We start from the raw sequence: 11748 nt of genomic DNA, 5'->3' as shown, positions 1-11748 counted from the left end.
TTTTGGAGATTACTTGCCAAATTTATTCCCATCTGTTGGAACTTTTCTGGGTGAACTTTGGTACAATGAGGAATTATTATTATTATTATTATTATTTTAGCTTTAAAATTATTCCTACCATCTGCTATTCTTTTGAAGTTCAAAAGGTTGAAATTAGAGTAAAATGAAATGTTTTGAGGGTTTTTTTTTACTCCTCCAGAAGTGCTTAGCATAAAGGTCATGTAAATTCACTTTCACGCCCTTAAATTAAGCTGCCAGGCCTTCTTATCATATTTTCTGAGTTCCCCTGATACAATAATTTGTCTGTTTTTAGCTCTGGTACCATTAAGCATCTTCAGTTTTATGATGAGCACCCCAGGGAGTTGGAGAGCTATATTAGACTCTACAATCAAGTGGGGGATTGATGTTCTTTTACTCACCCAGTCCCAAGCCCTAATATTCTCTTTGCTGATATAGCCATTCTTCACTTTGATAACATAATGGTGGTTCATTCAGACAGATAGCTTGCCTTAATGCTGTCTGCTCTAACGTGAATGTATATATTTAAATGGCACCAGACCATGTCAGCAAACTATTATGCTGGCCACAACTCCTGGCTGGTAAAGTGGGCTGAACTGAAAAGGACATTCAGTCCTTTCTAATTGTTTACTCCATTAGAGCTTGACTCTGAGCAAATCACTTAACTCCAATCACCTAGTCCTTGCTGCTCTACTCTTAGAGTTGATACTAAGACAGAAAGGTTGTTTTTTTTTTTATAATAAATTCTTCATAAAATATAAGTGTCCAGCACAGATGTATAAATATATACATATATTATCTTAACTAAGCTTAATGTCACTTAATCTCTGTATGCCTCAATTTCCTCAAATGCAAAATGAGGAGATTGAATTAGATAGTCAATAAGGTCCTTTCCAGCTCTTCATCTATGATAGATAGATTTATTTCTGCTACATAATATTTGACTTTTCAAGTGGCCATAGACTGTTATATTACTATCAAGCCTTAAGAGCACACTGATTTTTTTCCCTAGCTTACCTTGACACACATCTCTGGTTGCCTCTTTCCAACCTGACTGGCTGCTCTTTTTCAGCAAATAACATTTCATACACACCATTTTGATCACCCTCGTTTCCTTCTCAAATGCTTATTAGAGCTCCCATTTGTTTTCCAAACCAAAGTGAAATTTCTTAACCATGGTCTTCCTCCACTCCTCTTTCCTCTCTAATTGTTGTCAGTCCAGCTGTATCCTGGACCAATCTTTGTGACGTGGTCAACCTTGCCATCCCCTGCAGTTGCAAAGTCATAAACCACCAGAGCTGGAAGGAACTTTAGTCTCACCCCCTCATTTCACATATGAGGAAATGGAGGTCTAGAGAAGTGAAATAACTGCTTCAGGTTCATATAATTAGGAAGTGGCAGAGCCAGAACCCAGAGCCAAGTCTTTCTTCTGATTCCAAAACCAGTATCTACCATGCCATTATCTAGTCCTTCCTCTTCAGCCTTCACACCCTCCTTCCATCCATTGTTTGATGATTCATTTGTCCCTCCTAAAAGCTCACTTCCTTTTTATAGAACCCTCCCAAAGGTTAACCCGAAGAATTAGAGAAGTACTTAGGAACTGAATTAAGTTGCCTATTGCCACCACTCCTGCCCTTCCCCATCACAAAAACACATATACCGACCAGAGTCCCTATGAAAATGCTGATAGGTGCAGGGTGTGATTCCAAAGTAATGAGGTTGGTTTTCCACGTGTGGCTTATGGATTCAGTCTCATTACTTTATGATGACTTCTCTCCATTGGTTTTAGTGTATCTGCATATAATCAAAGCTCTATTCATGAGAGGCAGGCAGCCATAATGGTTCATGGAAAGATGGTCCTGAAGCCAAGAAGACCAAGGTTCACACTCTATCTCTGAAACACACTAGCCATCAATCAGTCAAAACATTTATTACGGATTTACCTCATGCCAAATCTGTGCTAAGGGCTGGGAATGCAAAGAAGAACATATTTAATCCTTCAAGAGATTATACAGCACAATCACTCGGTATAGACTCAGGATATGCACGGAACAGAAAGAAGGCACTCCAAGAAGGAGGGTATTACACCTGGAGGGACTTGGAAAGGCCTCCTGGGAAGGTACAATTTGATAAAAATCTAGAGGGAAATCATAAACTAAGAGGTGGGGGAAAGGGCTCAGAGAGCTCCAGGCATGAGGGAAAGGCCACGTGAAACCATGGAGACAGGACAGGGAAGAACCTCATGGTCCAGAAAATTTGAGTAAACCAACATTGCTCGGCTATTGAGTTTGCAGAAAGGAGTTGTGTATAAGAAGACTGGAAAGGTAGGAATAGGATTTGTTCTGAAGGTCTTTAAATGGCAAAATGAGGAATTAGATATCTGATTCTTAAAGTCACAGGGAGCCATGAGAGCTCATTGAGCAGGAAAGGAACATGGTCAGTCCTAAACTTTCCAGCAGTTGAGTGGATGATAGATTGGAGTGGAATAGAGACTTCAGGCAATAAGACTAGACAAAAAGCTATGGAAATAGCCCAGGTTAAGAGTTAATAGGGGATCACAACAGACTGGTAACTGTGTGATTAGAGAAGGTGACACAATGGATAGAACACTGAGTCTTAAGTCAGAAAGACCAGAGTTCGAATCTAGTCCCAGACAAGCTTGGGCAAGTCAACTAACTACTAATTACCTCAATTTCCTATAAGATCGGCATAACTGTATCACCTCCCTCCCAGAATTGTTATGATATTAGTAAAGTGCTTTGCAGACTAAAGCTCTCCATAATTACTTGTTGACTTACCCCATCCTCAACTCTCTTCTCCCCACTTTCTCATGGGAGTTGGCCAGTGGGACTGTATAAACTGTCTTACATGTGCCACTACCACCCTACTTTCCAGCCAGTGTCCAGTGTGACCTAATCCAACTGGGACACATGGTCCTCCACACTACCCCCAACCTAATTGAATTTTCCCAGGATGCCAGACTTCCTGGTTTTAATTCTGGCTATTTTGAGGCCAGCTGTAGATTGTGGACTGTGAAACAAGTAATATAAGTGCTCAGAGGTGAATAGAAGCTAAGGAAAAGCAGGTCCTTCAGTTGCTAGTTTGACTATAGAATTCCTCTTAGTTTATGCATAGAATGTGTACACACCCATTAATTAGTGGCCACTTGCATCCTCTTCCTTCCATTGTAAGGAATTTCCTTATTTTCACAAAGCTCCTATGCAATAAGCTGTTCAAGAGTGAATTGTATGTCCTTCTTGCCAACTTCAGCTGAGCATGCACACCCATGCAAATAAATATACACAAAGATTATGTGTGTGTGAGTGCATGTGTGGCGTATTTGTATACACATATGGATTTGTGCACTGCTCATTTTCTCTGCCAGCTTAGTAAGCAGCCTCCATATTCTCTGTCTTGAAGCTTCTGGTAATTTTTGTATGTATATTATTCCCTTGCTGACTCTACACCCTAAGCAGAAGAACAGCCCCAACCTGTTTATGTGCCAGGGAATGGGATGTTCTGATATCGTTCATTTGGTTAGTCAATGGATGGAACTTTGGTTCACAGAGTCAATAAAAATGATTTAAACCATTGTGCCAGTATCTAAATTCACCAAATAATACTTTGCACTCGTATAGCAACTTAAGAGTTTAGAGACCACATTTATATGCATGATCTCATTTGATCCTCACAACTTATAGAATTAAAGTTATGCCCATTTTGCAGATGAGGAAAATGAGGCTCCAAGAAGTTAAATGACTTGCCCAGGCTCACACATCCAATAACTGAAAGAACTAAAACTCGTCATCCAGGCCTTTGGAATTTTTGTACCTGGGGCAAAAGGTAGAGAAAATGTCTTCACTTGGAGTGGAAAGAGATGTTGCCAAGCCCTACTCTCATTCTGAGATCCTATAGGAAAACCTTAATATTTTATAGAATAGGATGTTCTGATTTCACTTTCCAAGAATTCAAGAAATAATTAAACTTGAATTTTGGGATTCAGGGTTGTGGATTGAGTTTAAAACAAACTATTTTAGACCAATAGAAAAAACTAAGAGTAATTACTGAAAATTCTAACTTAATTAAAATATTTACTTATTTTGAAAGCTGATATGTTGAATTTTGTTACTGATTAAAAGAGAGGAATCCATGGAGTTCTTTTCATTAACATTTATCATAAGATGATGTTTGATTAGCAAGCAGAGTGAGAATGGCATGGTGCATGGAGTATTTGTTGGACCATTTTAGGGTAACAAAGGAGATATAATCATTTTTGGTTGTGTTGAATAATGTGCTGAGTAAATACTTGAATTTGTACTATTGTAACTAAAGATGTCAAGATGTGTGGTTTTTATTTGGCAATTCAATTTTATAGATCTAGAATAAAATAAAAGTTTCTTGGAGTTTAAAAAAAAGAAAGAAAAACAATGGAGGACAGAGTTTCCAGGAGGAAGGGGGGAGTTCATCAACATTGTCAAACTCCATAAAGTGATTAAACAGAATGAAGGGGTTTTTTGTTTGTTTGTTTTATTTTGTTTTTTAATTTTCTGAGACGAGATTTCCCTATCTCACACAAAATGGAAATATAAGGATGGGTCACTTGCCAAACCCACTACTGATTGGCATGGAAGATCTGACCTCTTTTATTTCTGACCACTTTTTTTGCTCCACTTTAGGCCAGAGACTCACCATATTGGTATAGGACTTAGAATGGACACTCAATTAGCTTAAGATGCATGAAGCTCAGAACTCTGGAGCTCAAATGATCCACCAGTCTCAGTTTCCTCAGTAGGAGGTATTATAGTAATGCACTACCACGCCCAGCTAAATGGGGTTTTGTATCATAGCTCTTTTTGTTGTTAAAAAGAAATGAAACAAAAGAGAACTAGATATGATTAGAGAATGGCCAAACAAATTAGGCATAGGAAGAATCATATGAACTGATATGAGATGGAAGTGAGCAAAACCAGGAAAAAAATTTATAGTGGCAAATTTGTGTGTAAAAAAAAAAGCTTTGAAACACTTCAGAATCTTGATCAATGCAATGGCTAATCAACCACCTCCTCACAGAGAAGTGAGGAATTAAAGTATAAATATAGATTTATAAATATAAATAGATTTATATTTAGATAGATATATCTCTTTGTGTGCAAAAATATGTTTGGATCAGTATGTTTGGACATGAAAAATAGGTAAGTTTGTCTTATTGGGCTATACTTATTAAAAATATTATATTTTTTGTTATCTTTTTGGGAAAATGGGGAGAGTAAAGCTAGGGATAGTATTTCTCAAAGAAAAAAAGAAAAGAAAAAGAGGTTATCAAAAATGTTTAATATATCTTTAACTTTAAAGAAGTTCAGAAGGAAATGCCATAAAGCCTGATAACTTTCAAATAAGGATGTTTAATTTATTATATACTTTATGTTTTAATTCCAAAATATATAATTTTATTTAGTTAATTTTCATAATGTTCCAGTCAGTGGCTCTATATATGGGGTCTGTGTTTTAAATATACATATATTTAAAAATTTTCAATATAATTGGTTTCCTTGGTAATTCTATTTAGTTTGTTTTATGAATTTGAAAACATTATTCTGAGAAAAGGTTTTTAGGCTTCACTAGACTGCCAAAGGGATCTATGACACTGGAAAGGCATAGAACCTCTATTCTAGACCCTTGAGGGATACAACATCACCTGGGGCCTGTTTCTAATGGCCTTAGTTGGAAGATTGCTATGGTTCTTGGCCTGATCCCTGAGTTGGAATACTCTTGTCCCATATCATTCTCATTCTATTGGGTTTACTCCTAGGAGTCACTATTATTTTTTTTTAAAGGATTCAGTTTTAGATCAGGCATATATTCCTTCAGTCTTATAATTGATTCCAAGAAGGTAAGAGTTTAAAACAAAAATATCCATTGTGCTACCCAGTTGCCCCGACTCCTTCAGTCAAAAGGATTGTATTTTCTGCCTACTTTCATAGGACATTCTTGAAGCCAAAACAAATGGCATTCCAGACATTTTACTGTTTTAGAAGTCCCACCTCCAGGAGGCCTTCTGAATTCCAAAATGGTGGAAAAAGCTCTTCAACCTTTGCTCCTGATATACAGCATAGCTCTCTCTCACTCTCTCTCTCTCACTCTCTCTCTCTCTCTCTCTCTCTCTCTGTCTCTCTCTATCTCTCTGTCTCTCTCTTTCTGTCTCTCTCTGTCTCTCTCTGTCTCTCTGTCTGTCTCTCTGTCTCTCTCTCTCTCTTTCTGTCTCTCTCTCTCTCCCTCCCTCTCTCTCCCTTCCTCTCTCTCTCTCTCTCACTCTCTCTCTGTCTCTCTCTCTGTCTGTCTCTCTCTGTCTCTCTGTCTCTCTCTGTCTCTGTCTCTGTCTGTCTGTCTCTCTCTCTTTCTGTCTCTCTCTGTCTCTCTCCCTCTCTGTCTCTCTCTGTCTCTCTCTCTCTCCCTCTCTCTCCCTCCCTCTCTCTCCCTTCCTCTGTCTGTCTGTCTGTCTGTCTGTCTGTCTGTCTCTCTCTCTCTCTCTGTCTCTCTCTCTGTCTCTGTCTCTCTCTCTCTGTGTCTCTCTCTGTCTCTGTCTCTATCTCTTCTGATTACTTCTTCTCTGCTTCCTTTCCTGGCTCCTTTTCCTTTCTTTCATACATGTAGGTTTTCTTCAAGGTTCTGTTTTAGACCCTTTTAAAGGCAACTAGGAGACACCATGAATAGAGTGCTGAAACTGGAATTAGGAAGACCTGAGTTCCAAGACAGCCCCAGACACTTACTGGATTGTGCCCCCTAGGCAAGTCACTTAACTTCTGCCAGACTCTATTTCTTTAACTGTATAATAATAGCACCTACCTCTTATGAGGTTCTTGTGAGAATCTAGAGTTAAATGAGATAATATTTGTAATGTATAATGCCTGGAACATAGTAAGTGATTAATAAATGCTTGTTCTCTTCCCTTCCCCTGTCTTTTCTCTTTATTCTTTCTACTCTTCTTGTCTAGAGTAATTTTAAATGGAGTTCCTCTTTCTAACTCTTGCTGCTGGGTTTTGTTGGAAACTCTTTATACTCTTGATGAAAAAAAAAATAGAGAAATTTTCCATTCCATTCTGAGTTTATCATTAGTACCCAGGAAATATCAGAAGCATCACAAGAAGGTTTCTAGCACATTATTTGGGACTTCCATGAAGGAACTACAGAAATGCATGAACAAGAATCACCCAAGATAAGAAGATCTAAAGAGGGTCGCCATCTGAACTAGCAGGGCTGGCCATGCTGTTAAGATCATAAATGCATTTAAATTATTGAAATATAAATAATTGGTGTTTTAGTGGTTGATTATCCTGTTTTTGTATTTGTTAAGACTGTTATTTTTGTAATTAGAATTATGTATTAAACTGTCTGGCACAAAACAGATTCTCAATAGACAGTTTTCAATTTAGATTATGAATCATCCAACCATAGAAAAAATGTCCCTAGGAGTGGAGGATTGACTGTCAGGTAGACTTGCTGGCTGCTATTTAACTACTGAGAGTCAGTATGACATTATAGCTGAAGTACCTAGCTGTTACTGCCCTTCTGCCTTGGAACCAATATTCAATGTTATTCTAAGAAAGATGATTAGAGAGAACAATAAGGAGGAAAAAATACAAAAATTCCTCTCCTTACCAGGAGAAGGGACATAATCCCCCCTACAGAACCTCAGTCTGCAAAGGGGAAGAGGATCAGGCTCCCAACTTAACTCTTTTCTCATAGAGCATCATTCTATGTCTTCAAGGAGTTTACATTCTAAAGAAGACCACGTTAAAAAAAATGCAAAATGCCTATTCAAATTCATTCTGTCATCTCAAAGACAAACCCTTTAAATTTTCCAAAATGATCAGGCTTATAAAAATTATGCTTGAACCTCCCAAAGTGTAACCCTAACCCTTGATTGTATTCATTGGTATTGCTTTCTGCCTTCATTTCTCTCCCTAGTATTGGCTCCAAGGCAGAAGATTAGTAAGGGCTAGGCAATGGGGGTTAAGTGACTTGCCCAGGGTCACACAGCTAGGAAGTGTGTAAGGACAGATTTGAATGCAGGACCTCCTGTCTCTGGGACTGGCTCTCAATCTACTGAGCCACCTTGCTGCCCCCCTGTCTCATTCTTATTATCCCCATCAGCTCTAAGAACAGGAGTCAGAACTCAACCTCAAGGCAGGTGCTCCACAGATCTCATGTCACTGTGCTACTGATTTTCTAAATCCTAACCATTGCCTTCTATAGCCATAAACCATATCATCATCAGGAAAGCTAAAACTACAATATAAACATCTAAGAATAGTTAGTTGCTCAATAATTCAAGAAGAATCCTTGTCTTTGTTCTGAGTTGATTTATTAAACATTTTGAATTGATTTATTAAAGATTCAGTAAGCTATGGGTGCCAGTCCAAGCCTTGTCTGTGTTGCTGATAACCCAGCATTTGCAAATACCATGAGATTCAAGGTTTCTTGACTTTGCCATCAGTTCCCTGGGATATGATTTAATAAATATTTCATATTCAGTAAATCAACTTAAAGTCAGGCATGTCCCCATGTATTATTAAATAGGAACTTTTAGATGTCAATAGATATAGATACAGGTATATATTCTGAGATTTTTAGCTTTCCCTTTCCTAATTTGGAACTATTTGTGAAATATACTGTAGTACTGAACATGGTTATGTCTGCCCTTAGATATTTCCTAGCTGTATAACCCTGGGCAAGTCATTTAACCCCAACTGTGTAATTATTACCATTCTTCTACCATGGAACCAATACTTAATATCAATTCTAAGATAGAAGTTAAGGGTTTATGTTGGCTACGGGGGGTGGGAGGGAGGAAAAGAAAATGATCTTTGTCTTTAATGAATAATGCATGGAAATGATCAAATAAAATACTATAAAATTAAAAAAAAGAGAAGTTAAGGGTTTAAAAAAAGAAAAGAAAAGAAAATCCTGATGGACCAACCTAAGGATTTCAGAGCCAAACTCCAATGCTAAAATATGAAATTATAAAACCAAGGTGGTATTAGGATTAAAATTGTCTCAAGAGATTGATTTTGAGATAAGAACATAAGTTTATGGATTAGATCAGGTTTCTTGGGTAGACCAGCATCCCAACTGATGAAGAGATAATAGGACTTCATGACTCCAGCAACCAGGGATGGCCCGAACTGGGTCAGAGAGCTTAATAAAGAGATTTTTAGGAACTCATTATTCAGCCCCTCCCTTGACCTTCCCAAGACATTTTAAATTGGTGATAGCTAGTTAAGAGGTGATCCATCAATCTATCTACCTCTCTCCATACCCATATCATGGGGAACATGGATGCAGGAAAAGAACCTTTCAGCCCCTTCATTTAGTAACCAAATTCTGTTAAAAAGGAAGACATTCTTTGGGATCCCCAAAGACAAAGAAAATGCATAAAGTAGCAGCCTGGATGGTATCACTGATCCAGATCCCAGACACAGGAATACACAGTCATTCTCCCTAACATATAGGAAATAATAAAGCATGCTAAAAAATAAATTCTCACTGGGATATTCAGTATCAATATACCTACCATCATGATGAATCATTATTCAATTTTTGTTAAAAGAGAGAAAGATTTTCCAGCTGGAGTTTGCATTTCATGTAGGACCTCTAATTACCCAGCCCTGGAAGCCTAGACCAACATATTCATACGCTCATCATAGAGGTCATCTAGCTCAATGTTCTCATTTTACAGATAAGGAAACTGAGGCCCAGGGATATGACATGATTTACACAGATAGCAAGGGGCAGAGTTGAGAGATTAGAACCCAGATCCTAATGGAGTACTCTTGCATTTTTTTAGGATGGTTTATTGTGGAGAAGAACCCTCTCTGAGAAAATCAATGGTTCTGCTCTATAAGCATCTTGGAGAAGAGGTCCCAGGCTAAGAGAAGTCCAAAGAAATATCAGTCCTTTTCCCAGCTTCCCTTCCTGAGACCTGCCTATTTATAGGCACTATAATATAATCTTTCATTTGATTACCCAAATGATTCCAGTAAACTGAACTGTGCCCCAAACACCAGTAGGCCAAAGGTTAATAGAAACAGCTATAAATGTAAGGCTGAGAGGCTCTAATTAGATGTTACCAGTTTTCCTAACTGGGTATTCATAGCAATTATGACTGAACTCAGAACTTTTCATCTAAAATAAACTCCCTAAAATCAAAAAGGAGAGAACCAAGTTAACCTCAAGGGCCACTTTATTGCCCTCTGGCTTAAAACAAGCTAAATTTAGAACAGGGTGTTACCCCCTTACAACTCACACTTTTGTAGATCTATAATGAACTGTTTCTGTACTTTGGCTGAGAAGCATAAAATCATTCCTTCAAATTGTGTTGAATAATAGGAGACTGGGACCAGAGCAGGGAGGAGAAAAGGAAACACATTACCCGGTTGCTTCCAATTTAACTATTATTAAATTTTAGGTACTAATCTCAGTTATTTCTTTAACTACTAAAAAAAAGTGTAAATGCTATTAGGAGTCTCTCATTTCAGGTACCCTAGAGTAAAGCCCCAGTGTCAGAGCTCATTTTTCTATAATCATATCATTACAGATTTTTTTTTATGTCTGGATTAGAGACACTAGTAATGGAGCTCTAAATGAAAGAAATATACAACACCAAAGAGAGGCAGCATAGTTTGGGAAGGGCCGGATTTAGGAGTCAAGACTTGGGTTCAAGTCCTGCCCCTAATTTTATTATCTGTATGGCTTTGGGCAAATCATTTAATCTCCCTGGACTTCAGTTTCCTCATCTGAACCTGAAGGACTAGCTGACCCCTAAAGTCCCTGTTGGTGTACCAGATAATTCTCTAAGACTGCAAGTTACTGAGGAGAAGCAATCTGCATTAGGGTAAGGGGTTTCCATACCTATTGATGATCCACTGGCCTAGGAACAAATAAATAAATGAACAAATTAATTGCTAGTTATAAGTCTGCCTAAATATGGTTTATAAAATAGTAACAATGACTTGAATTCTGAATAAATGTTTGTTTAAATAATTTTTATTGATTTTTTGTACCACCAAACTCCCCCCCCCCTTATCTCTGCTTCTTCTACTGAGAGAGCCATACCATAAACAAGTCATATTTTTAAAGAAAAAATGAAAAATCAGTAAAATTGATAAATACATCAGAAGAAGTCTGAAAATATGTACAGTCTGTAATGGTGAGGGGAACTGGAGAGATGAAGGAACCTAAAAGCAGCTGTTGTTTAGAACTGGTTTCTGGGTCACACTTCCTGTCCCCCTCCCCTTGGAGTTGAACAGGTTTTCTAATGGAGTCACACAGCCCAGCCTCAAAAGTAAGTTGAGTTCTTTCAGCTTTCTAATACTTGATAGATTAAAGCTCCCCTTTCTATTACATAGACTCTAACCCAATGTTGTTGCCACTAAAAGTATTTAATTTAATTTTGAAGGGAAGAAAGGAGAGGGGAGAGGGAAGATATGGAGGTCCCTGATATCTTTTCTCTAGCAGCTGGTGAAGGTTGATCAAAAAGTCTCTTCAGAAAATGATTTGACTTCCCCTAATGGAAAGGTAGTCTTTAAACCAGCAGATGTCTTCAGATGGGCAAGAACTTTCTTCAATACTGTTCAGACAAAAGGCTTTGGGAAGAGTCTCTCCTAGCTGTCTCTTTCTTAGAGTCCAAGACCAGAAGACCAGAAATCTTCTTGGCTCCAACTGCTTCTTTGT

This window comes from Monodelphis domestica, chromosome 6 (assembly GCF_027887165.1).
Source record: "Monodelphis domestica isolate mMonDom1 chromosome 6, mMonDom1.pri, whole genome shotgun sequence".
Classification (NCBI taxonomy): domain Eukaryota; kingdom Metazoa; phylum Chordata; class Mammalia; order Didelphimorphia; family Didelphidae; genus Monodelphis; species Monodelphis domestica.
The sequence above is the reverse complement of the archived record's forward strand: the minus strand, read 5'-3'. Positions refer to the sequence as shown.